General features: G+C 40.1%; 1 protein-coding gene across 1 annotated transcript in view; it reads left to right on the forward strand.

The window, feature by feature from the left end:
• Window positions 1-27,485, forward strand: part of ATG10 (autophagy related 10) — a 309,264-nt gene that overhangs the window by 50,612 nt on the left and 231,167 nt on the right. The window lies entirely within an intron of this gene.

Here is a 27,485-nt window from a genome sequence, read left to right on the forward strand (position 1 = left end):
GTTCTCTCTCTCTCTCTCTGTGTCTCTCTGAAAAATAAATAAATAAAATCTTTTTTAAAAAAGACAACTTAAAAATGGACAAAGGATCTGTATAAACATTTCTTCAAAGAAGATATCCAAATGACTAATAAGCACATGAGAAGATGCTCAACACCACTAGCCCTTAGGAAATGTAATTAAAACCACAACGAGATACCATGCCTCACCCACTAAGATGGCTATAATAAAAAAGACTATAAAAAGTTTTAATGAGGCTCTAGAGAAATCAGAAACCTCACACACTTCTGGTGAAAACGTAAAATGGTGCTACTACTTTGGAAAACAGTTTGGCAGTTCCCGACAAAGTTAAATATCAAGTTACCACAACATTCAGAAAGTCCACTTAGGACATTCAACACAAAAGAGTTGAAAATGTATGTTCACACAAAAACTTATACATGAACGTTCATAACAGCATCACTCATAATAGCCAAAATGTGTGTGTGTTGGGGGGAAAATCCCAAATGAACTTGTTAAACAAAATGTGCTATATCCATGCAATGGAATATTATTCAGCAGTAAACAGGGAAAAGAACTGATTCATGCTATAAGATGGAAAAACCTTGAAAACATGCCAAGTCAAAGAAGTCAGTCACAAAAGACCACATATAATATAATTCCATTCATATGAAATGTCCAGAATAGGCAAATCCATAGAGACAGAAAGTAGATTAGTGGTTGCTGAGGTCAACTTTATTTTGGGATAGTTCATTGTCAGTGTATAGACATAAATTGATTTTTGTATATTGATCTTGTGTCCTGGATCTTTGCTGAACTTTTTTTGTTTATTGGCCTTTTAGTGGATTCCTTAGGATTTTCTATATACAAGAATGTTTCAGCTACAATAAAAGTAATTTTACTTATTTTTCTACCGAGATGCCTTTGATTTATTTTCTTTGCCTGACCTCCCTGGCTAGAACCTCCGGTACTATGCTGAACTGACGTAAACGAAGGCATCTTTGTCTTATTCCTCATCATAGGGAAAAGCATTCGGTCTTTCACCATAAGGAATGATTTTGCCCTAGATTTTTTAGAGATTCCCTTTTATCAGGTTGAGGAAATTTTTTTCTATTCCAAGTTTATTAATAGATTTTGTCTTTTCTAAGATCATGAATATATGTAGAATTTTGTCAAATGCTTTTCTATATCTCATGAGTTGAATATATGGTTTTTTTAAAATTTTTATTCTCTTAATATGGCATGTTATAATGAATGATTTTCATATGTTAAACCAATCTTGTATTCCTAGGGTAAATTGCACTTGGATGTAGTATATAAACCTTTTCATATATTGCAGGATTTGGTTTGCTAGTATTTTGAGGATTTTTACATCTACAATGATAAAGCCCTTTATATTTTGCTTTCTCTCAGCCTGTTTTGTCTATTTAACTTTGAGCATTGTATCTTTAGTTATGCAGTTTTCCAACTTTTATCTAGCTGAACTGGTCAATATTTTCCTTATGCTTTCATAGCATTTTTTTCTTGTTGAGAAAGATCATTCCTACTCCAAGAACATAAAACTGTTTGCCTGTAGTTTTCTTTAGTATGATCATTATTTTATTTTTTTTTTTAATGTTTAGAGAATTAGTCAGTTGGGAATTTATCTTTATATAAGCTATAAGCTGAAGACCCAATGGCCTATTTTTAAAAATTTATTTAGTAACTCACCAATTTATTAAAAATCATCCAATAAAATTCTTAAGCATCTGCAAAGTGCTAAATACCATTCCAAGCATTGTAAATAAAACTTAAAAAACAAACAGACAGACATGGTCCCCATTCTCATATAGTTTACGTGAAAGAGAGATTCAATAAAAAATTAAACAAATAAATAAGGTAATATCAGATAGCTAGAAGTGCAAGGAAGGAAATAAAACAGGATGATATGATGGAGAATAATAGAGCTTTGTTAGATACTATGGGAAGGGAAAGCTCTTCTAAGATAGTACATTTGTATTGAGGATCCAGCCATTGGAAGACCCAAGAAATGAGGGTTCTAGGCAAAGGAGCAAGCAAGCACAGGCAAAGGCTCTGAGGCTGCAGCAAGCTTAGTGCTTTCAAGCAATAGAATAAGGCTCTCCTATAGATGGAACGAAGGGAGTGAGACAGAGAATATTACCAGATGAGGCAGAGTGTTGGATTAGGGTTAGTTCATGCAGGACTTTCAGGCCACCCTAAAGAAGACAGAGAAGGTGACTGGGTGGATCAATTGGTTAAGCATCAGCCTTCAGCTCAGGTTGTCATCCCACGGGTCCTTGGATGGAACCCAGGTCGGGCTTGCTTCTCAGTGGGGTCTGCTTCTTCCTCTGCCCTTCCCAACCACTTGTGCTCTCCCTCTCCCCCCCCCCCACCTAAATAAATAAATAAATAAATTTTTAAAGTTAAAAAAAAACAGTGAAAGTTATTAGTAGAATATCTGATCCAACTCACAGTTGAAAAAAACCTCGTGACTGTGAATGTGGAGAACAAATTATAGTAGGGCAGTAGAAAAAGTGGCCAGGGGTGCCTGGGTGGCTCAGTGGGTTAAGCAACTGCCTTCAGCTCAGGTCATGATCTTGGGGTCCTGGGATCGAGTCCCACATGGGGCTCCCAGCTCCATGGGGAGTCTGCTTCTCCCTCTGACCTTCTCTCTCATGCTCTCCTTCACTGTCTCTCTCTCAAATAAATATAGTCTTAAAAAAAAAAAAAAAAGGAAAAAGAAATAAATGGCCAGATGAGTTAGAAGGGATGATAGTGGCTTGAACTAAGGAGCTATACATGAATATGGAGAGAACTAGACAGATTTAAGGTATATTTTGGAGATAATTATAGTAACTGACATTTATTAAACACATTAACAATGCATCAGCTACTGTTCCAATCTCTTAAGAACTTGTTAATCCCAACCATTACCCTATGAATTGGATAATGGCATTATCCTTGTTTTACAGATAACATCTTGATCAAGTGAGAGAGGTTGCCCAAAGTAACAACAGCATTGGTCAATGGTAGAGCCAGGATGGGAACCCAGATGGCTTGGTTTTAGGGCTCATGTTCTTAAGCACTCATTTTTACTCTCTATCTAAAGTAGAACCAGTAGATGTGCTGGTAGAGTGAATGTTGCAGGCTGAAGGAAAAGCAGAAATCAGAGATGACTCAGGTTTTTGCATTGATCACCTTGGTGGATAGGGGCTTATTTACCAAGATAGGAAAGATTAAGGGAGCTATAACCTATGCTATAATCTGTGTTTATGTGTTTGGTGGTGGGATGGGGAAGGTAGAAGTGGAAGGGGAATTAACTTGGTCTGGTGTAGAAATATTAAATTTTATTTATTTATTTTAAAGATTTTATTTATTTATTTGACAGACATATAGAGAGTACAAGCAGGCAGAGAGGCAGGCGGAGGGAGAGGGAGAAGCAGGTTCCCGATGAGCAGAGAGCCCGATGAGGGGCTTGATCCCAAGACCCTGGAATCATGACCTGAGCCGAAGGCAGCCGATTAATGGACTGAGCCAACCAGGCACCTGAAATATTAAATTTTAGCTATCATAAGTAGAATGTCAGATAGGTTGTTTATGTATAACACCAGGGTTTAGGAGTTAGGTAAGGGTTAGAGAGACTAAGTTAGGACTCGTAGGTAGGGAGATGGTATTTAAAGTCAGATTTTCAGGGGTCCTGGATGGCTCAGTCAGTTAAGCATCCGAGTCATGATTAAGGCTCAGGTTATGATCTCAGGGATGTGAGATCAGGCCCCAAGTCAGCCTCCACTCCTAGTGTGGCGCCCTCCCGAGATTCTCTCTCCCTCTGTTCTCTCCTCCCCCTTTCTAAAAAAATAAAAATAAAAAATATAAAGTCGGATTTTCAGATAAGGGAGATGTAAAAAAGAAAAAAAAGTCGGGTCAGTGTTCAAATCCTGGTGCACAAAGATGGAGAAGGAGAAGACAGTAAATGAGACAGAAAGGAGCAGCCAATAATGAATGGGGAAAACTTGCAGAGTGTGATATTTTGGAAGTCATGACACAACTATTTCAAGATATAGTTTATTGAACAACCCAACCCTTTCCCAACTGATCTGATATTCTGCTTTTATCATGTTTAAAAAAAAATGTTTACTCTTCACCCCCAATATTTACCCAGGTTTATCTCCAGAATCTTCCACTCTACCTGTCTATTCTGCCCTAAGCCCAAACAAGATGTTATACTATTGCCTTATATTAGGTTGTGATTTTCAAAAAAAAGTTTCTGGCTGCTCTCACATATTAGTTTTTCAAGATCTGCACTAACTTGTCATATTCCAAATAATCCCGTTGGAATGGCATTGGATTTACACAAACCCTTGGCAGAATATTGATGTCTTCATAACAGTCAGTTCTCAGTAGGCAAAGGGTATGCTCCTCTTCCATTCAAGTTGTTTCCTATACCCTCAGCAAAGATTTATAGTTTTCTTCCTGGAGGTCTAGCATGCTTGCTCGTAAATTTATTCCTGGATATTTTATGGTTCTGGTTGCTAACATATATCAGCTTCTTTTTACTGCAGTCCTTAATTGATTATTGCTGGGTTTATTAGAGTTCTTTGTTGTAACCCACAGATACCAGCTCTGACCAACTCGAGCCAAAAGGGAACTGAATGGGGGAATTCATTTGATTAAAGGGAGATTGATGAACCCAGCTCAGAATACAACTTTTTATAATAACAAGAAAAGGTGTTTTAATTAATACATTTTATAAAAGTAATAATCAAAGTTAAAATCTAGTAAAGAGGCTTAAAGTGGGAACATGTTAATATCTTTATTATATAAATAACTCCTAAAATTTTAGTATACTATGAACCCAAAAGATAAATGTACAAAGGACAAAAATAAACACTTTACAAAGTAGAAAAAAACAATAAACAAATACATGAAAAATTCATCAGCCTCACTATTAGTAAGAGAAATGTCATATAAGTACTTCTTTTTCATCTGTCAAATTAACAAAGTTTTTTGTTTTTGTTTTGTTTCCTAAACCCTGAAAGGATTTAGGAAACAATTGAGTATTTTTATCCACAGTTGGTAAAATGTAAAATGTAAAATCGTCTAAGAACCGTCAGAAGCCTTAAAGATGTTTGCAATTGTATAAGGTCATTGACTTGGTAGTTAAACTTTCAGGGTTCTATCATTTGAAAATGAGCTAAAATATAGAATAAATTCTATATGCAGCTTTATTTATGAAATAGTAAAATACTGGAAGTAGCTCATATGTGGGACATGGTTAAGGATGTTATAGCACAGCCACTTGCTAGAATATTAAGTGAACTTTCAACATGAGCCTTATGAAAGCTAAATTATAACTAGAATTGCTAATGTTAATGTGTGAAAGGGAGAGAATACCAGTTGTCTGGAAGGAAATATACTGCAGTGGTATCTTTGTTTCCTAGGACTTAGGTGATGTTTTCCTAATTTTCTATATTTTTCCTAAATTATATATACATATATGCATATATATACATATACATATACATATACATATATGTATACATATATACATATATACATTTTACTTCTATGATAATAAAAGCTTGAAAAAATTTCAGCAGAGCCTATGTCTACTTTGAGCCAATTTTTCTTTTAATTCTTATTTCCTAAAGGCAAGGACATCAGGCGTGAATTTTCCCATCTTTCCTACTCTCTGCTTCAAAACGAGGGTCTGTGTCATCTTGGATGTTCTCTTCTTTTCCAGGCTAACTCGTCTTTTCTGGAATGCTGCTCCATCAATTTTCCTCAGTCTCCAGCATTTTCAATCTCTTCCTCTTCACTGGTTCCTTTCCCTCAAGCAACACTATACACAGGTCTCATCTTTCTCGAAACAATCGTTACTTGACCCTGTTGCCCTTAATGCTCACAATCCTTTTTCTCTCCTTTTTATCACCACACATCCTTTCTTTCATTATTGTGTTTTTTCTCTCTCACCTCTATTCAGAGCACATCCTGCGAGGTCACTAGCAGTCCTCTAGTTTGTCTATATTAAGATGGCCGTAGCCCTGGCCAAACCGTCTCGTTCGTCAGATTCTGGCACTGCCATTTTTTGGCTGTGTCACTTTAGGCTTTACTTCAGTGCCTCAGTCTCTTTACTTGCAAAATGGGAGTAATATTGGAAACCTATGACAGAGGCGTCATGGGGAATCACTGCATTAATGCCTAAGTACTTTACCAGTGCCTGGCACATGGAAACATCCAATAAGAGAAATCTGTTTTTGGGCGCCTGGGTGGCTCAGTTGGTTGGACGACTGCCTTCGGCTCAGGTCATGATCCCGGAGTCCTGGGATCAAATCTCACATCGGGCTCCCAGCTCCATGGGGAGTCTGCTTCTCCCTCTGACCTTCTCTCTCATGCTCTCTCACTCTGTCTCTCTCTCTCTCAAATAAATAAATAAAATCTTAAAAAAAAAAAAAAAAGATTACTGTTTTCTCAGTAACCACTCACAGAAAAGAGAAGTTTTCGCCAATGTTAGGAGCCTTGCCTGAGGCGTGGCGCGTCAAGACTGGAGGCCCGAGTCCTCACTTCCTGGTCAGTCCTCTTCCTTGCGTTACAGTTGTCCTCACCTACCTGTAGTTTCACTCTCCACCGTTTGGTTACTCATGGCCAAGCGCCCTCTGGAAGCCGGTGGTCCTCCTTCCAACGGGCTGGGAGTGCACCAGCAGCCTACGGCTAGGTCCCAGGGCCTGCGTCATTCAGCTCGTGTCATCCCGTCATGAAGACATTTTATCGTCTCATGTAGTCAGGAGAACAGCAAGTACAGTCCAGGACAATGAAATATTTTGGGTATGTGTGAAAGACCACATTTACACCACTTTTATTACAGTATATTGTTCTAATTGTTCTATTTTAATATTAGTTATTGTTGTTCATCGCTTAACTGTGCCTAATTTGTAAGTTACTTTATCATAGGTATGTATGGATAGGGGAAATCATTATGTATATAGGGTTTGGTACTATCTGTGGATTCTAACATTCACTGGGAATTTGGTAGATCCTTCGGCAGATATGGGAAGGGAAGGACTACTGTATACTTCCTCTTAAATTCTTTTTTAGGTCTTCTTTTCTATAGCCTTTCTGTGGCATTTGCGATTGATTCTTTCCTCCTTGAAATCCTCCTTAACTCATGGTAACACTTCATTTCTCTATATCCTTTGATAAAGTTTCTCTTTTACCCCCTACATTTTCCCCAAAGTACAATCTTAGCCCTGTGATTTTCTCCTCGTTTGATCTCTCCCCTTAGTCTTATTATGTCCTGGCTTCATCTATTTTTTCCATGTGCTAATTTCCTGCTCTGACCAAGACTGTGGCTTTGTACAACCCTAGGGTGTGCCTTTTACATCCTAGTCTATGTGAATGTCACCCCTTGGAGTTATGCAGTGCACAGCCTGATGTGTCTAATGTGCTATGACTCTGGTCCTGACTTCTGTTTTTAGTGACCACCCCGTAAGTCAGATTGGTGTCAGACATTTCGATTTGAATGTCTCATCATCACCTCTAACTTACGTGTGCAAAGAGATGGCTTTTCCTCACCTTTTATTTCTATATAAAGAACCTCCATTCAACCAGTCCTCAGCGCCAGGTCCTAAATTCCAGGATCACAGACTCTCTACTAATGTCTTATCACTCATGCCCAATCACTTTGTCAGGCAAATGAGTTCCAGTTTTGAAATCAGCACAAACCTAAGGAGAATGCAGCTTCCAGTAGTTGAACCGAGGCTGGTTTTCTGGAGAAGATGCTCGACTGGGTAAGGTAAGGGGACCAACATGAATGATGGTGATGGAGAGAGTCACAGGTCAGAATCAGAGCCGGAGAGGTCAGATGCCAAATGCGAGAGAGAAGTGTACAAAGATAACGAGGCAAAGGTTTGGTGCTGCAGATATCAGGAATAAGTAAAAACACAGAGTGCAAGGCTGAGTGAAAGCCAGACTCTGAGAGGCGTGAGGTCTAGCCCTGAAAGGTACTGCTTTCAAAACATAGGACTCATCCCTAGGGTCCTTTGTTTTTGTTTTCTTTTTTCTTTTTTTTTAAGATTTTATTTACTTAACAGACAGAGATCACAAGTAGGCAGAGAGGCAGGCAGAGAGAGAGGAGGAAGCAGGCTCCCTGCTGAGCAGAGAACCCACCCAATTCGGGGCTCGATCCCAGGATCCTGGGATCATGACCTGAGCCGAAGGCAGAGGCTTTAACCCACTGAACCACCTAGGCGCCCCTCGTTTTTTGGTTTTCTGTTTTTGTTTTTGTTTTTAAATGGCTGTCCTTTTCCCACTGCCATTATCTTAATTCACTGCCGTGGTGCTCTTTTCGACTGTTGAATCTCCTTGTTTCTGATTCTACCCCTCCCCTCATATTAGATTAGTCTTCTGAATTTTCTGCTTTGAGCATCCGTCCTAGCCTGTCCGCACTGCTGTAACAACAATAGCGTAGCCTGGATAGGTTAAAAACATTTATTTCTTGTAGTTCTGCAGTCTGTGAAGTACCAAGATCAAGGTGCTGGTAGATTTGGTGTCTGGTAAGAGCTGGCTTCCTGGTTCATAGACAGCATCCCAAATGTCATATCCAGGAGCAAATAAGCCCAGGAGAAATGCAGCCAGCTGCGTGGGTAAGGGTTCCGTGTTTATCCACTGAAGGCTATGTTTGAGATTTGGGCATCAACCTCTGAGGCAAGCAGTAGGGTCCTGAGTGGGAGTCACATAGGAAAGTCTCCTCAGTCATCCCAGATGGGGATCCAAAAGGGGCACTCAAGTAAGGAACCAGAGGGTTCATTTAAACAGAAACCAGTCGGAAGAACAGAATTGCAGATCAGAACAGTGTGTGAGCAAACGTGGGAGGGCGAGGTCAAGTACCCCGACGAGGGATTCAGGGCGCCCCTGCTGCCATCTCAGCTGGCTTGTGCCATCACTGACAAACACGGAGTGACTTTCAACATGAATGGCACCCAAGTCTGTGCCTCTCTGTAAAGCAAGGCACAAAAATACCCAGTACTGGGCTTTTTGGTGCGGTTCTTTCAGCCATTCTTCCCCCCGTAAAGCAGGACTTCTCAATACCTGCGTGGCTCAGCATGAATGCTCATGGAGGTCAGGATCGGAATCTTTTAAGTAATCATGAGGCATATGGAAGAAGCAGTATCACCACTGTCCAGGTGATGCTTTGTTGGATGCTTCCCTTTCGCCATGTCCCTGCAGTGCAGTTTCCTGCCTTGGACCTTCCCGGCCAAACTGTGGACTTGGATGGAAGCCAGGCAGCTAAGGGGGAGTCTCTGTAAGATGGAAGGTGATGTTGCTCATGGGAAAACAGGTGGCGAATGTAATTCAGTTCCTCTTGGCTCTTCTACCTGGATGATTTTCCATTTTTATCAGATTTCAATCTCTGATATTTCAATATCGGGGATTACTTTTATTTAGGTCCCGAACAATAGCTCAAAAGGTCAGAAAACTATGTCATGATGAAGAATTATACTAGAAGCAACACATGCATGATTTATGCTTATGAGAAATTGTTGGCGTATATGTAGATATATAGACAACTGTGTATATTTCAGGTCGCCAAACCTTAAAAAAGACAAAGAGGATGAAAAAAAAAAAAAGAATATCCTTACAAGGATCACTAAAATGACTAAAAGGCAATGGTGGCTTTTGTTATGAGGACAGACTGAAAAGATTAAGGCTCTTCTTTCTGCAAGGGGCTCTGCTGCAGCCTGTAAATCAAGGAGCAATGGGAATGCTAGGGCAAATACTGTTTTGTCCCTCACGTCCCATGGCACAGCCACTTAGGATCCCACTTAAAGCTCGACAAAGGTCCTTTCAGTGCACAGGAAGATAGGTGAAAATGTACACATTACATAATAAACAAGACCTGTATTGTTTCATGGGTTGTGCAAGCTGAAAACATAAAATGTTTGATGAGAGCTTATAAACATTGATCAATGAACCATAATGGACAAGTTAGGGATTTTTTAAAAATACTCCCGATACAGACTTTTGGGATCATGGAGAGAGATAGAGGTGACATTTTGGGTTGAGTAGTTCAGACACATGAGCTAGTATAGCATTTCCTACATTATTTTGAGGCACCTCTTCGTATTTCTCACATTGAAGTTCTGACCTTTGTTCTCCTCATCTACACATGTTTTTTAATTCCCTTGTTTTAATTCTTAAACAGAGGGCAGTTAGAAACTCATGTGCTGGATCTTTTGTTTTATCATAAAATGGTTTAAAATACATATAGTTCTTTATGTCATTACGATTGGTGGAGGGAAAATGAAAAATAATTGAAAAGTTGTGTTTACATGTGAGGACTGCCTGGTGGGACTTTGTTTAATATGCTGAATCCAGGGTCCTTCTCAGTAGTCTGAAATTAGATTCAGAAATCTTTATTTTTAAGTCAGTTCCTAAAGGATTCTAATGTAGTTAGTCCTAAGACCATGGTTTGAGAAACTTTGAAAAAAGAGGGTGTCTTTAGCATTGTTTGAGCCCGTTATAGCGCCTTAGTGAGAATTGGATAAAGGCACTCCTCCCTCAAACACTTGATTTCCATCTGCTGGAAATTAAATATACAAATCTACAGAGGTGAACAGTGCTCTGGAGCTGTGCAGTGCACAGCCTGCACACATGTATGCGGCCTTGTTTTCTTTCAAGCTTTCAGTTTAAAGCTTAAGCGTCCTTTGTGCACAGGAAGCAACAGAGAGCGAGTGCATCTGTCCCTGGCAGGAGGCCCTGGCAAGAGGCTTCTTATTTCCTTTTCACCCTTGTTATCGTAATTGACTTCCAACCAAAGCATGGGCATGAGGAGAGACACCTCAACAAAGCAAGGGTAGAGGAACAAAGAGGTAGTTCTAGGTTTTTAATGAAAAAAAAAACTGTAAATATTAATAATTGATACTAATAACTTAAAAATAGCAACAAGATTGCAGGTATGATGTTTATTTGAAAATAGTAACAACAATAAACTTCAAGTCTGAGTCTCAAAAAAGAAGTTGTCACTTTTACTTGACATTTTTGGAATATTGGTCGGCCTCTGCATCAGTTTTCCATCTGCAAAATGGCAACGTCCAGTGCAGTTTCAAGTACCTTCCATTAAAGGTTATATACAAACGACTAGCAGTTTACTTTTCTAGACACAAGTATCTTTCCTGCAATGCAAGTCTCACCAATATCTTGTCCACTTTCTTTCTATCAGCCTTATTTTCTTTCTTTTCCCACTCTCTTTGTCTTTTTGTCCTTCCTCGTTAGTGACACACGTTACAAGCCATGTGGCAGTTTCCAAACACTGTCACTCACTTCATCTACTGTTCTCCATCCCTTGGGCCCTCACCTTAATCACCTGCCATAATCCTATGCTCGGATTACTGTGTTCAGCAATTCCTGGTGTCTGTGCCTCCGGAGAGGCACAGATGTCTATTCTGGACATCACAGACAAAACAATTTCCTAAAATAATTTTTCAGAGTGTCTTTTCCCTAGTTCAAGAATTTAAGTCACCCATTCAGTTGGCTTCTACTGTACCTGTCCAGCTTCCCTGTCCCTGGCTCCTGTCCTGTTGATTGCAGTAACATCTGTCACAAACATGATTTTATCACTAGCTCAGTTCCTTTGCTCAAATGTTCTTTTTGCAAAGACATCTTAGGGCGAAGAGTGGTTTGTGTATCTATTTTAACACGGCCTTCAATGGTGGTCGCCTCACTTGACTGTGCCTCAGAATCACTGAGAAGGAAAGATTTTCAATAACGCCGTGCCTCACAGCCCTCGAGTTCCTAGCTGGGTGGGTCTGGGTGGGGGCCTGGGCTCAGAGACAGTTGAAAAGCTTCACAGGCGACTTTGGTTGGCAGTTTCACTTGGGAGTGAACATGCAGCAGGTGCTCCGTGATGACTGGGGGAATGAATGCACGGCATCACTTTCCTTAAAACATAACGATGGCTCCCCAAAGCCCTTAGGATAAATACTGACCCTCAGTTTAGCACACGAGACTCTTCATGATCTGACCCTTGCCCATACGTCTCTTGCTTCATCTTCCACCATCTCCCCACCTCAGCCTTTGCTGCACTCATACTGCACATTCCCTCCCCTCAGTCCCCATAGTGTTCAATTTGTATTTCTTACAGTGTAGCACATCTTATCTTCCATGTCAGGACCTGTGTCCGCGCTCTCCTACAAGACTGTAAGCCTCTTGAGGAGAGATCTCTGCCTGGTGCATACCCGTCTCTCCCACAGTGCTAGCAGAATATCACACACGTAAATCTGTTGCCTAAATGAATACATAATTACCAATAATGTCTCTAATACACCCTTGTATGAATAAGTACATTTCTCTTTTCCTTTCATTGTTCATTTTAGATTGAAACTTACTGTGCAATGCAAATTTTCTTTACACCTTTTTAAAAATGCCCCTTCAGATGGAGCGTTGACATGATTTTTAGCACATAGTTTGTGTGTGAAACAGTAAATGAAACTAACACACAAAATCTTTTCATTAAGATTGCCATTGTTGAGGATATAACTGAGAGTGAAAAAAAAATTAGGGCCCATAATACATTTCAAAGTATAATTATACTCATGGTGAGCATGTAGACAACAGTAACTATATTTCCATTCAAATTTAGGATAAGCTGTTCTTCAAATTTGCTTGACATCTAGAATAGTGTTTCTCAAAGTGTGATCTAGGGACTGCCCAAGCCAGGATCCCCTTGAGGTGTATTTTAAATGTAAAGGTCTGGCCCTCACCTAGACACTCCCTGGTCAAAATCTCCAGGGACTGGGTTCCCAAACTCTGTATTTTTGACAAACTTCACACATGATTCTTAATGCCAGAAAAGTTTGATACCCACCTGGCTAGAATTAAAATAAATGCTCTTTTGCATTAATTTAGTATAGATAATGGCCTGATTTTAAAGCATATTCTTATTAATGAGAACTACTTAAGAGAGGATGTATTAAATTAAGGGCTAGTTTGAATACAAGATAAAAATCTCTTTGGTATTCATTAAAACGACATCCACAGCTTAGATTTTATGCTTCTCTTGAAATTTCTGAGGTACTTCCTCAGCAAGAACATTTTTAGAAAGGTCCCATGGAACATATAGATATCTCAGCAGTCTTTTCGCAGAATTTAAAATTTGCAAAATATCCTCTCAGGGATGGGCAAGTTACCATTCTTGAACCTTTGACTGTGTTGCTGACTTATTTAGTAATTCTGTGTCGCTGTTAAGGCATTGGGACCCACTCTCCATTATGTAGTGTCACACCAGCAACAGTGGAAGGCAGTAAAATCTCCCCTAAAAGAGTATAAACTTTTTCTGCAGAATTCTCTTTAAGGTTGTGTTAGTCTGTTCTGACTGCCACAGTGAAATACCGCAGTCTGGCTTAAACAACAGACATCCCCTTCCCCAGTTCTGGAAGCTCATCCGTGATCAGGGTGCCGGCAAATTCAGTTTGTCGTGAGGACTCTCCTCCTGGCTTGCAGATTGCTACCGTTTCGCTGCATCTGCACATGGCCTTTCCTCTGTGCCCACTTGGGGAGCAGGGTAGGGGGGAGAGAGGACTGGTCTGGTGTCCCATCCTCTCCTTCTTCTTCCTCTTCCCTCCCTTCCTCCTCCTCCTCCTCCCCTATCATCATCATCTTCTTTTTCTTCTTCAAGATTATATATTTGAGGGGCACCTGGGTGGCTCAGTGGGTTAAGCCGCTGCCTTCGGCTCAGGTCATGATCTCAGGGTCCTGGGATCGAGCCCCGCATCGGGCTATGTGCTCAGCGGGGAGCCTGCTTCCTCCTCTCTCTCTCTCTCTCTCTGCCTGCCTCTCTGCCTGCTTGTGATCTCTCTCTGTCGAATAAATGAATAAAATCTTAAAAAAAAAAGATTATATATTTGAGAGAGAGAGGAAAAAAAAAGAGTAGGGAAGAGGGGCAAAGGAGTAGGAAGAAGGAAGACTCTCAAGCAGAGTCCCCACTGAGCTCGGAGCCTGTTGGGGCTTGAGGTGTGTTTGGGGCAGGGTCATCTTACCACCCTGAGCTTGGGATCTGAGCCAAAATCAAGAGTCCCATGCTTAACCATCTGATCCGCACCCAGGTGATCTTCCCATACAATTCTTACCAGTCCTATGAGATAAGGGCCCCTTCTTAGGACCTCATTTAACCCTAATTTAACTCTGTAAAGGCCCTATCTTCAAATACAGTCATACCAGGAGTTAGGGTTTCAATATGTGAATGGGGGGGCATAATTCAGTCTATACAAGGATGCTTTCAGTGTCATCGACCTTGTTTTTCAGTCTCTCAACTTTAGGACACACAAGTGTATTCTATTCATTTCCATAGAATTTTTCTTTCAATCTGGGCCAAATAATATCAGTTCCTAGCGGCCATAGGATCTTACTGGGATATTCTCTAGATTTATCTAATTTAGCTTTTTTATGCTAGCTCACATAGCTGAAGCCATAATATGTAAAGGCTCTGTGTTGTAGGCTTCTTCACGGTGAGCCTTCTTTTGAATTCGGTGCGATGAAAGAACATTGCTCTTCTCTAGGCTCAAGTAACTAATTACCTGTCTCATAGAACACCAAACCGTGACATTTGCTTGTGAGATTAACCCCGTCGGAGGTAGTATTAGTGGAACAAATAGATATCTAAACACAAAAGGGCCAGCTCCAAATATAGTAAATATAGCTATGTCTAAAACAGTGCTATCTGGGGGCACCGGGGTGTCTCAGTCCGTTTAGCATCTGCATTTGGGTAGGTTGTGATCCCAGGGTGCCGGGATCGAGTCCCACATCAGGCTCCTCGCTCAGCTGGGAGCCTGCTTCTCCCTCTTCCTCTGCCTGCTTTTCTGCCTGCTTGTGCTCTCTCTCTCCCTCTCTGTGCCAAATAAATAAATAAAACCTTAAAGAAAAATAAAAATAAAACAGTGCTATCCAGTGGAATTACAATGCAAGCTACAATGTAATTTAAAGTTTTTTAATAGTCACATTTAAAAATGAAAAAGAGGGCGCCTGGGTGGCTCAGTGGGTTAAGCCTCTGCCTTCGGCTCGGGTCATGATCTCAGGGTCCTGGGATCGAGTCCCGCATCGGGCTCTCTGCTCGGCGGGGAGCCTGCTTCCCTCTCTCTCTCTCTGCCTGCCTCTCCATCTACTTGTGATTTCTCTCTGTCAGATAAATAAATAAAAAATCTTTAAAAATGAAAAAGAGGGAAAAAAATGAAAAAGAAACAAATTAAATTATTTTTAATGTATTTTACCTAACCTAAACATTGATTTCAACATATGATAAATATTTAAAGATGTTGATGACATCTTCTAGATTGTTTATTTTTAGTAAGTCTTTGAAATATGGCATACCATTTAAATGTACAGCACATCTCAGTTCAGACTTGCCACATGTGGCCTGTGGCTAGTGTATTACACAGCATGGGTCTAAAATATTCATATCTGGCTATAAATCCCACAGCCTCAGAGGGAAGAGAAATCTAGGAGGTAGATTTTTTTTTTTTTTTTTTTTTTTTGGTCATGTGAAATGTATCCATGTATACATTTCCACATAGTAGGAAACTACTTCTGTTATGTTTTTTCACCCTATGGTAGTAAGTGTCTCTCTTTTAGGTGTCATTATTATGACTTAAGTTTTTCCTGACAATCAGGTGCGTGTCTGTTCTGATGTGAATTATTTGTCTACAGTGATGTAGAACTTTCATCATCTGCCATCACAGGACATGGTGATAAGGCTTGCTAATTAGAGGAACCATGTTTTCCAGTCCTAGCCCTTCACCGCCCAAGGCAAGAATTTATTGAAAGAATTAGTACAGCTTCCAAAAGTATATAATGGCTTGGTGGTAGCTTGGGTACCAGGAGATGATGGTTCCTTATGGGCAGGCAGGCATTAGATTTAAATTGCTTTGAATTTTTATTCATTTTCTTGAATAATAAAACTCACCGTCATTCATGACCCTTTGGGAGCAATGCAGGCTTTTCTTTTTTTGGCCTTGTCTCCCATTGTCCTTAGTCTGATTTTTAAATGTCAAATTTCAAAATGTAGCATGGATGATGTCAGGCTTGATGAGATTCTTTAAGAAAGGATACTACAACTGGGCTCCTTGGTCATCTGCTTTGAGTGGAAGCATGTCAGTCACATGCCCAAGTAGCTGCCTCTAACTCCTCTTTGGGTCTGCCACAGCTTTCATCACAGGACCCTGTATGTGACAGGTACTCCCCAGATGCTTTTGAATGGATAAGAAAATGTTTTATAGCTAGATATCCCAGTTGAGCCTACACATGCATCAAGTTATTAAGTGACTGGAGTGGAGAGTAGAAGAGCTTTTTTGGGTGTTTGGGGCCAGGGACCAAAGCAACAATGAATTGGAGGGGATAAGGTGATATCTGACCCCCCAGACCTGTCCAGAGAGCAGGACTAAGACCTGTGGCATGGTCATCCTCCCCATTTCCACGTCTATAGAGCCCGCAGGGAGTTTGGCTCCAGCGTTGGGAGGATTGATGGTATTACTGTGACACTATGAAGGCCTTGCCGAAGGAAATAGCACTCCAGGCAAGTCGCCTTCCTTCCTAAGGAGCAGAGGAAGCATCTCCTTCAGGCGGTGGGGCCCATAGGAGTTTGTAGACATGATGGTTGCACAGAGGAGATTGGATACAAAAGTAGGAGAGCACATGCTCTTGAAAGTACTGGAAACAACCCCCAGCGGCTACCAGAAGGACCTCAGGTAAAGGGAGGTATTGGCAAGATGCCAAAATCCCACAGTTGTAAAAGTTGATGGTGCCCTCAAGCCACATAGGTGAGGCCTGGGACATATAATCCACAGTTCCAAAGTTTCAGCAGCTGAGCTAATGCTTAACACTCAAAACAACACCCTCTCACTACTTGCATCCATGCCCTGAATTCCACCTCCCTTCTCTTTTTCTAATCACATAGACATTAAGTAATCCATCACATAATACCCCGGGTACTAAAAGGGGTATCAGAAAATATTTTCTTGCAAAAACCCCAACAATCATGACAAGTTTTATTAGAGGCTAGTAGTTGTTGAGGAAACACTAAAGAGAAGGCTATTATTTTGAATAAAAGAAGCCTTTTAGAAGGATTGGCTCTATATGGCTTGGTAAGTATATAATTAAAGATCCAGGGAGTTGTATAATTTTATTAAAACCTAACTGTGGATCAAATGACTTAAACTTTTAGAATGTCAAACATTGATTGTCACAAATGAGGGAGTTCATTGAACATCATGTAATGCCTTTATAAAATGTGGAGCAGGAGGTTTCAGGAATGTATACCTGAGCAAATAAGCTGGCAACTCTTGAATTCTAGAAGGAGCTCAATTTTAGCACTATTGATATATTGAGCTGCTTGAATAACAAAGTTGCATAATACACATCAGAAGAGCTATTAACTTACATCAGTAAAACACACACACACACACACAATCACTTTTATATTTTTTGTGGTGGAACTGATTATGATAAAACCTGAACTGAAGGTACATTTTTCTAGTGAGGAATTGCCTTTGCTTCTGCCAGATGCCTGGGGGCCATTACTGAGCCAGAAGCATTTGGAACAAACTTTCCTAGACCACACAAATTAATGTGCATACCAAACCTAGTGTGGGCAGGTTTGTGCTTATGAATTTGCCAGGTAAATTTTTTTCCCCCGCTTACCTCATGATGAGGACTGTGAGAGACAGCTTTCCTTTAATGGTTCTTTTTTCAACAGATTCTCTCTCTCTCTCTCATCCTCCCACTGTAGCCTTTCCAAGATCTTCGCTAATGTTTGTAAAGTCCTCTATCCTGACTCTCCAGTCCACAATTTCAAGGTATCCTCTCCTGACTCCTCCTTTACCATTAATTATTGGAGTTTAATTTCCATTTATGGACAAATCTCTCAGATTAGCTGGTGGTGATTTCCTTACCATACTGGTTTCAGCTTTTTTTTTTTTTTTCCAGTCTGGTTACTTTGGATTTCCCTATGTTATACAATTGCTTCTTGAACTTTTGGCTAAGATCAAGCATGGATTTCCCTATATTGTACAAAGAGGCTTGAGGTGAACACCACCAACAGTATTTGGCACAGCCTATCAGGAGGTACATGTGCCCCCAGTCTCTCGCCATCTGGTGAAGAGGCAAGCTTAGTCTGGTGTGTGGCAGGATATACCGTGAGGTTCAACCTTTCTTTCTCTTCCCTCCCTTCCTTCTTCCCTTCCTTCTGTCCTTCTTTTCTTCCTTTCTTTCTTTCTTTCTCCTTTTTTTAAAAGCTCTATGCCAATGTGAAGCTTGAACTCATGACCCTGAGATCAAGAGTCACATGTTCTACTGACTGAGTCAGTCAGGCACTCCTAGGCCTCCCTTTGTGAGTGAGTGTGAGAAGAGCCTTTCATGGAGTGGGAGCACAGGTGTTGTCTTAACTTACTTTTTCAGCTGGGTATAAAATTCTTGGTGGCAATTTATTGTATCTCAGGCCTTTTAAACTATTATTATGTGGACTTCTATATAATATTTGTATTATTTCCTGCCAGTCAACATCCTATCCTATTGTAGACAATCTGTTTTGTCTCTGTGGTAACTCTGAATACTTACTCTTTTACTTGTGTGTTCTGAAATTTTGCCATGATGTATCTGGGTATAACTGTTTTTATTATCGGTGATCCCTGGATCTTAAGATTCTTATTTTTTATTCTTAGATCTCATATTCATCAATTCTAGAAAATTCACATTTGCTTTCTTTTTAAATGTTTCCTCTTTCCATTCTTAATATTCTTTCATTTTGAAATTCCTCTTTTTGGTCCTTCTTATTCTATTCTTTAGGTCTGATAACTAAGGTAGCCAATCACTCAGTTTGCTTACTATGACTGAGGAATTTTCAATCAGAAAAGTCTCAGGCAGAACAGAATAGATTGTCTGCCTACTCTTCACTTCTCATACTTTTAATCTCTATAGTAGCTGCATGCTCTGTAATTGTTTCATGTCTTTCTTCTAGTTTACTAATTGTCTCTTTAGCCATCACTGTTAAAAAATCTGAGAATTTCTCACTTCTTGAAATACTATTTTTCGAATCAACCTCTTCTTTTTTATAGTTTCTCAATCCTTAAAATATGATTTGGATTTTTAGTATCTTTCATATGATCATATTTTTACAGATTCTTAGCCACATTCTGTCTTTAGGTAATCAGAAAACTCCGGGGGGCGGGGGCGGTTGGAGCTCAGTAATCTGTGTTAATAATCCGGGTAATTTGGATGTACATTAATTGAGAACTGTTGGTATCATCTCTTTAGGATTCAATTTACTGCAAATGCCAATGTTTTTTATGGAGTGGGATGTTGTTTTCCATGTGACCACAGTAAGTTTTCATGCATCGGAAAGCATTAACCCTCAACCTTAAGTTTCCTGCCTTGCCAGCTAACTCCTAACAGGGATATTAGATTACCTTTATACCTCTCCTTCCTATTTCGTTGCAGTGTGTAGTACTACTTCTGTTTAAATATCTGGGTTGCTTTTTGTTTGTTTGTTTGTTTGCTTGTTTTTTAAGGAAGTCTTGTCATTTAATTCAACGGGAAAGTAAAGAGTTTGGAAGCTAACCCTTCTTTTTTATGTAAAAAAGTTGAACACCATTACTCTTAATCTCTTTTGCATTTTTATTGAGTAAGCAGCAGTTGAATCTTTGGATCTTTTACCACAGATCAAAGATACTCCCCTAGATTTATGACTTTACTATCTTAAGTACTGACGAAAAATAAGCTATACTCAAATTGCCTCTCAAGTTTAACAGTGTCTTAACTAATTGTCAAGAGTGTTTCTCCAGCAATTATTTCTCCGTGTAAAATGTCTTGGTGCTGTTCTCCCTTTAGCAAACATGTATTTATCACCCCATGCCAGGTAACTATGCTGGATGCCAAGAATATAGCCAGAAGCAGGACTGACGTGGTCCCTATCACCACTGAGCTTAAAGGTTGGTGGAGAGATAGACAAGAGCACAGGTGGTTACAATACAGCATGATAAGTATTATGATAGGTGAAATAAAGGGCACTATTGGAAGTGCTCTCAATAAAAATGCAACATAACTGCTGTCTGAGTGATTTATTGCTTCTGATTATAAAATGCGCTCACAAGATAGAAGCTAACTCCTACTCATCCTTCAGGAGATAGCTCAGGTTGTCATGTCCTCACATCCTCTGGGGAGTCTTCCCTGCCACCCTCCCCACCCTGTCCCCCACCTTGGAGATTGGGGTCATTCCTACATTCTTCCATCAAATTCTGCATACAGTTCCGTTACAGTACTTCTTGCATTACATTCCAGAGGTCTATTCAAGTGTCAGACACCCTGCTGTATTCTAAGCTCTTGGAGAGCTTGTTTGTGTTTGTGTTTGCAATTCTAACACAGTGTTAGTACCGGTACCCTTTTGTACTCTCTTTATTGTGAGATTTAAGTTTGGTTTTCACTGTCGATCAACACCTTGAAAACAAAAACAAACTTAAAAAAAAAAAAAGATTTATTTTATTTTTTATTAGAGAGAGAAAGAGCATGAGTGGAGGGAGAGAGAATCTGAAGCAGACTCTTGCACAGAGCACTGAGCCTGAGGCCAGGCTTGATCTCACAACCTTGAGATCATGACGGGAGCCAAAACCACTAGTTGGATGTTTAACTGTCTGTGCCACCCAGGTGTCCTGAAAAAAGAAATGCATTTTAAAAAATTGATCTTTTCGCTGCTGGGAACATGAACTCATTATAATCCTTTACCCCCAACAGTGATGCTTCTATAGAAGATGTACTTTAATATTACTTCAAAATCAGGATCAATAGTGGTCTCTATGGAGTACAAATTAATTTCTAAGGATGATGGGAAGGCACTAATGAAAATATTATCTGATAGATAAAATATCATCTCTACTTCCCTTAAAAAATATGGCATATTGACAACCTTTAGCAGTGATGGCCATAGCATCTCTTTGGGGAAATATGGGGGACAAAGTATGTGGATTGAAGTTGTGGATTAAAGTGAGTATTTACAATTTCTTTGGCCATTGAGCATCTAGATTCTCTTTGTATTTCTGGGAAATTCCCTCTTTAAAAGCCCCATTAGCCAGATATCCTCTCTTCCCAATGGCAGCAGAGAGGGTGTGATCATGAATCCTGGCTTTGAGCAATCAGATTTGGGAATTTGAATCTGAAATGAGTCATTTAAATGGGTAAGGATGGTTAAAATACAGTCCCAGGGGCCAGTGTTTCTGGCATGGTGTCTAACAGTATCTACCTGTGACACCGTTAGCAAAGTATCCTAACTGAAGCTGGAGGTGACCTTGTGGTTCTCACTGTCTGATTGTTCTTAGCTCCTGCCTGCCTTTTTTTTTTTTTTTTTTTTTTTTTTAAATTTTCCCCCAGTCTGGTTCTTCAGCCTTCCTGTTGATTCTATGAGCTATTTGATATTCTGCCAATACATTCCTTTCCTGCTAAAATTAGCCAGTCAGTTTCTATTGCTTGTGACCAAGAACTTCATCTTTATACTGTTTTGTTCAAAGTGCTTTGTGCTTACCGAATAAGTAGTTGTTGAATGACCAAGCCGCTCTCATGTTTTATACGTTGCCCAAGCATCTTTTCGGTGTGACTATATCCCTGATTTTATTTAACGGAGGACTGGAGAGTGACCATTTTCTGGAATGTGTATGTTCTATGAAACAAGTGATATGATGAAAGATTTGTAGTGCAGCAGAAAGGTAGGGGGCCTCAGGCACGATCCTGTGGAGGTTGGGAAAGCAAACACAAGATTGAAATCCCTAAACCCATCCTAAGCCAAATCCCTCCTCCTAAGGGAAGGTCAGCTTGTGTTTCAGTCTGGTATTTGTTCACTGAGCCTTATCCACAGTGAAACCTGAGATGGCAAGCCTCCCAAAGGCTTTACTGGGCCCTAAAAGCTTATGCTCAAGCCTCAGGTTGTGAGGGTGTGCTGAGAAGGCTAAAGAGAGCTGTTGGCTTCAGGATTTGAGGCTTGCACGTTTTGTACTCTAGGAATATGGGTGTATCATCAAAAGTTTTTGTTGCTTTATGTTCTTTATTCTTCCTTTTTATCCTCTCCCCGATTCCACAGCGCAAGTTAGCTATTTTTAAAGGTTTTGATGATTTTTTTGTTCTTAGTTTTATATCTTATCAATTTTATTACATTTACTTATGGAAAGTTTTGTCTCTGATCACTTGACGTTGTTAGTTTACTTTTTATCTTCCAGACCCTATTGGGCTTTTTATCGAAAATTATTCATATATTGACTGTATTCATAGATTTGGTGATGTAGGAAAACTAATTCAAAGTGGATCTAAAATGGTTGAATGCTTCTCTCTGAAATTTGCTGATTGTAATTGAAATACTCATGTTTGGTAAAGCTTGCCAAGTGTCAAAGGAATAATGATCTTACATGTAATTTACATATAAGTCACATACTATCTACCTATAATTCATGTGTAGTTATTTTCACAGCTCTTGTCATTTGGTACTCGGAATAGCAATCTATAATAGTGTTTCTAAAAGCATCTGAGAAATGTTCCATCTTGCATGCATAAAACATTTAAATTTAGCTTTCATGTGATTCTTAGGTATTATGTTTTAGAATGACATTATACAGTTATGTGGTTGTTTTGCTATTAAAGCATTCTTAACTGATTTCCATATCAGTTGATTCTGTGCCTTGTTGTAATGTAAATAACCCTTAAAGAAACATTAAACTAGTGTTTGCTCTTTAGTAAACAGCTCTATGGGTGACTTTTTCAAAGACATGGGCAGGTTTATCAATATTATCAATATCAATTCCTACCAGATTGCATACCTATCTTTTTTCTTGAGAAAGCTTTGCTTGATTTAGCCTTTAACCTTCCTCTCACAACCAGATCTCCCAAGCCTCCTAACATGCCCAGGCTGAAAAGTTTTTCTGCGTATTTGTCTGGGGTCTTACTGATTAAAAGCTCTAAACTTCTGGGGTGCCTGGGTGGCTCAATGGGTTAAGCCACCGCCTTCAGCTCAGGTCATGATCTCAGGGTCCTGGGATCAAGTCCTGCGTCGGGCTCTCTACTCAGCAGGGAGCCTGCTTCCTCTTCTCTCTCTCTCTGTCTGCCTCTCTGCCTACTTGTGATCTCTCTGTGTCAAATAAATAAACAAATAAAATATTAAACCAAAAAGCAAACAAATAAAAAAACTCTAAACTCCATTAAGACAGGGGCACTGCTCATCTTGTTCTTGTATCTCTAGTGCCTAGCTCAGTGCCTGGCATATGCTAGATTCTCTATAAATTTGTGAAAAGAATGGATGAACGTTAATAGGCTTAACAGTTTCCATTTTCCACAGAGAGCCCATATGAATGTAGACCTACAGTGACGGTTCATTTTGTCAGCTTGATTGATCTAAGAGATGCCCAGATAGCTGCTAGAGATTATTTCCGGTTGGGTCTGTGAAGGTGTTTCCAGAAAAGATTAGCTTTTGAATCCATAGACTGAGTAAAGAAGATCACCCTCACCAATGTGAGTGGGCATCATACAATCCGTTGAGGGCCTGAATAGAACAAAATGGTAAAAGAAGGGCAAATGTGCTCTCCCTGCTTGAGCTGGGACATTCATCTTCTTGGCCACCAGTCCCCAGTTCTTGGCCCCTTGGACTCAGGCAAGCACTCACACCATTAGCTGTCCTGGTTCTCAGGCTTCCGGTTTGGACTAGAACTACACCACTGGCTTCCTGAGCCTCTGGCTGGCAGGCAGTAGATCATGGGATTTCTCAGCCTTCATAATCCTGTGAGTCAGTCCCTCATAATGATTCTCCTTCTACATATCTATATATATCCTATAAGTTCTGTTTCTCTGGAGAACCTTGACTAATACACCCACCTATTTGAAACACAGGTCTCCTTGAAGTCTCTGCTTCAGCCTGGCTCCTTTCCTCAAAGCCTGAAAGTATTACTAGCATTCTCCTAGCTCCAAAATGCCAAATCCAGATCACTTTACTTTCCTATCAAAATTTTTCTTGAGTTGGTTCTATACCAATCCATCTGTACCATTTCTAATGTTCCCCCTCACCATCTTTTACTTAATTTTCCACATTCTTCTGGATTTTTGGATAATGAAGGATAGTAGGAAGAAAGGCAGGCAGGGACACCCTCCCCACACCAAGGGGAGACCACCCTTAAATGGATTTTACACCACCCTGGAAGGAACCCTCCACCCTTTCCCATAGGACAGATGACAAAAACCTGATTGGATGACAGGCACAGGGAGGGTTAATCAGATTAAAACAGTCTGCCAACAAGCCCATAAAAACTCCTAGACTTAGAAACTCCGGGAGCAATCCCCTCGGGTCCCCTCCCTCTTCAGGAGATTTGTTCTCTCAATAAATTTCGCTTTGTTGCCCACCACTCTTCGTCTGATCTACCTCTTCATTCTTTAAAGCAAAAGGACCAAGAACTGCAGGCACTAAAGGAAAAGAAATCCTGTATCAGTACCAGGTTCACAATCTTACTCTCTAACCTGACTCCTGCAGAAATCTCAAGGCCTTCATGAATGACCCACTGACTACAATAGTGTCAGTTCGTGGGCTATTCAATGCTTATGTCTTCATGTCCCTTCTATTTCAGCCGCCCACTATGGATTGACCTCATGGGCCTTGTCCTTACCTGGAACTCACTAATCCATACATGTGAAAGTTTATGCATCAATCTCTTCTCCAAATACACCCTCCTATTTTGCCTGTCATCTCCTGGTTTTACAAGCCTACTCTCTTAATGACATCGTGGTAATCTCAGTCCTTTGATTTCTTGCTTTTTCCAACTCCATTGACACCCTCTTAGCATTCTTTCTTTATCATCCTGATCAGATCCCATGGATCTAATGTCTACACTCTTCTACCAGTGACCTTCATTTATTCTACACCTTCAGTTCTTCTTCATTCATCTACTTTTTATACCTCTTCACCCAAGCAGGATGAACGGTACTGGGAAAAAAAAAAAAAAAATCACATAAAGTGTCAGAATTAGTACCTCTGGAAATATGGGAATCCAGTCTTAAATTCTCAAATGCTATAAACTCTTTCTCATCTTTTCTTATTTCCTTTAAAGACAATTACAAAATTTTACATGTGTTTTTAAGCCTCACTTTCAGAAATGGCTCCGCTAAACGTCCCATTTCACAGAGAATGCAGAATCTATCAGAAATGCACTTCCCAGGTGCCTGGGTGGCTCAGTGGGTTAAGCCACTGCCTTTGGCTCAGGTCATGATCTCAGGGTCCTGGGATCGAGTCCGGCATTGGGCTCTCTGCTCAGCGGGGAGCCTGCTTCCCTCTCTCTCTCTCTCTCTCTCTCTCTGCCTACTTGTGATCTCTCTCTGTTATATAAATAAATGAAATCTTTAAAAAAAAAAAAAAAAGAATTGAACTTCCCTCAAGTTCTACTCCTCTACTCTTCTCTCCTAAATAAAAAGACATTTATTTTCACCCCAGTCACAACATACTTCTCCTTTGTCCTCCTTCCAGGTAGTGCAAATTAGTACTTGGGACTCAACTTCCTTTTTCCTTGGGAGCTGGGGTCCCTCAGTTATCTCCTCTTTCTTTTTAGTTCTTGTGCTTGACTGATACACTAGGTCAACTCACACCCACTTAAAAAGTGGAATGCCAAAATGCCCTCTCTTGCCTCAGATTCTCTGTTACTTGCTACCCTATCCTTTGTTTTCCTTCATAGAAATGCTTGAGGTGTTCATTTCCTTGCTTCCCTTGCTTGTTTTTTTTAAAGACTTCCACTTTATAATCCATCTGAAACAGACTTAAGCCACCACCATAACATCAAAACAGCTCTTGCTACCTCATCAGTGTCTTCTTAATTTCCAGATCCAATCAGTGATCACTTTTGACCATTTGGAATGACCAAAGGAATACTTATATTCCTTGGTTTCTTTGCTTTATTTTTGATCTTGTTAACCACTCTTTGGGAACTCTCTGCTTGGTGTTCTATTATCTGCTCTTTCCTGCCTCTCTCCTAATTCCTTTAGAAACTTTGTGGGCCCACCTACCTATTTCTAAAATATTGATGTTCTCAAGGATTCTCTCCTCAGATCTCTTTTCTTACTCTGTATAGTCTCCCTTGAATAGTGTCCTCTGTGATCAAAGCTGGAACTGTCACCTGAATGTCAATGACACCCAAACACAGGGGAGTGAATTTTTCCAAAGGGGTTAGGATCCAAAGTCAGTGTGAAAGGCAAAAATAGAGTTAAAATGCATTTGAAAAATCTCCTCTAAAATCCTGTGTACATGATTCTGAGTGTATATACTATCAGTCAAGAAATCGTACACAGCCGGTTTTCCTCTGCTATTGGAACAGAAGGTTGTTTCTTGAGTTGAACACCAGATGAAGTTGTTGGCTTGCATTTAGGGTCCATGTTATAAGAAAAGTGTGTGGGGTTTTTTTTTTGGGGGGGGCTTTTTTTTTTTTTTAATTTTGTTTTGTTTGTTTGTTTGGTTGGTTGGTTTTGGTTTTTTTGGCAAGCACATAGAATCGAGTTAATATAAGTTAAGTAGGCATGGGATGTAACTCCACTGTATGTATTTTCAGCCTGACCTCTTTCATGAACTCTGAATCTATACACCGAACTGTCTACCAGATATCACCTTTTGGATATACCAATCTAAAACAATTGTTTTAGTTATATTTCTGAAAGATGAAGCTATCACATACTTGTACACTGCTTAGCAAAGGCATTTATTAAAAGGATACATTGATGTGGCAGGGTATAGCTCACATGCAGAGTGTTTTCATATCGAATGGGTTGATGTCCTTTTTCCAGGCATATGTCCTCCAGCATTACACAGGCTGGCTAGAGCCTTAGGCAGCTTTGTATTGGTGGAATCTCTAAACCAAGTATCACACAAGTCAGTAACCCCTGACTAAATAGCTTTATTGAGACCAAAGGAATTCATAAGCATCTAAGAAGGCATTGCAATTCTTTTTTTTTTTTTTTTAAGATTTTATTTATTTATTTGACAGATGGAGATCACAAGTAGGCAGAGAGGCAGGCAGAGAGAGAGGAGGAAACAGGCTCCCCACTAAGCAGAGAGCCTGGTGCGGGGCTTGATCTCAGGACACTGGGACCATGACCTGAGCCGAAGGCAAAGGTTTTAACCCATTGAGCCACCCTGGCACCCCGGCATTGCAATTCTTTACTGGTCTTTTAAAGCTCTGTGCTTCACCCACTGACTCTTACATCACCCTACAAGACCATCTTCATGAGGCCAATTCAGCTAAGTGAAATAGCATTTCTGATAAGACCAAACATTTGAATATTACAAGTAGGGTGCATGTTTTGTGTATTAAGAACCAATATCAGGGGCACGTGGCTGGCTCAGTCAGTGGAGGGTGTGACTCTTGATCTTGGGGCTGTAAGTTTGAGCCCCTTTGGGTTTAGAGATTACTTAAAAATAAAATCTTAAAAGAAAAAAAAAGAACCAATATCAA

The sequence above is a fragment of the Mustela nigripes genome, chromosome 12, assembly GCF_022355385.1.
Source record: "Mustela nigripes isolate SB6536 chromosome 12, MUSNIG.SB6536, whole genome shotgun sequence".
In the NCBI taxonomy this organism is placed as follows: domain Eukaryota; kingdom Metazoa; phylum Chordata; class Mammalia; order Carnivora; family Mustelidae; genus Mustela; species Mustela nigripes.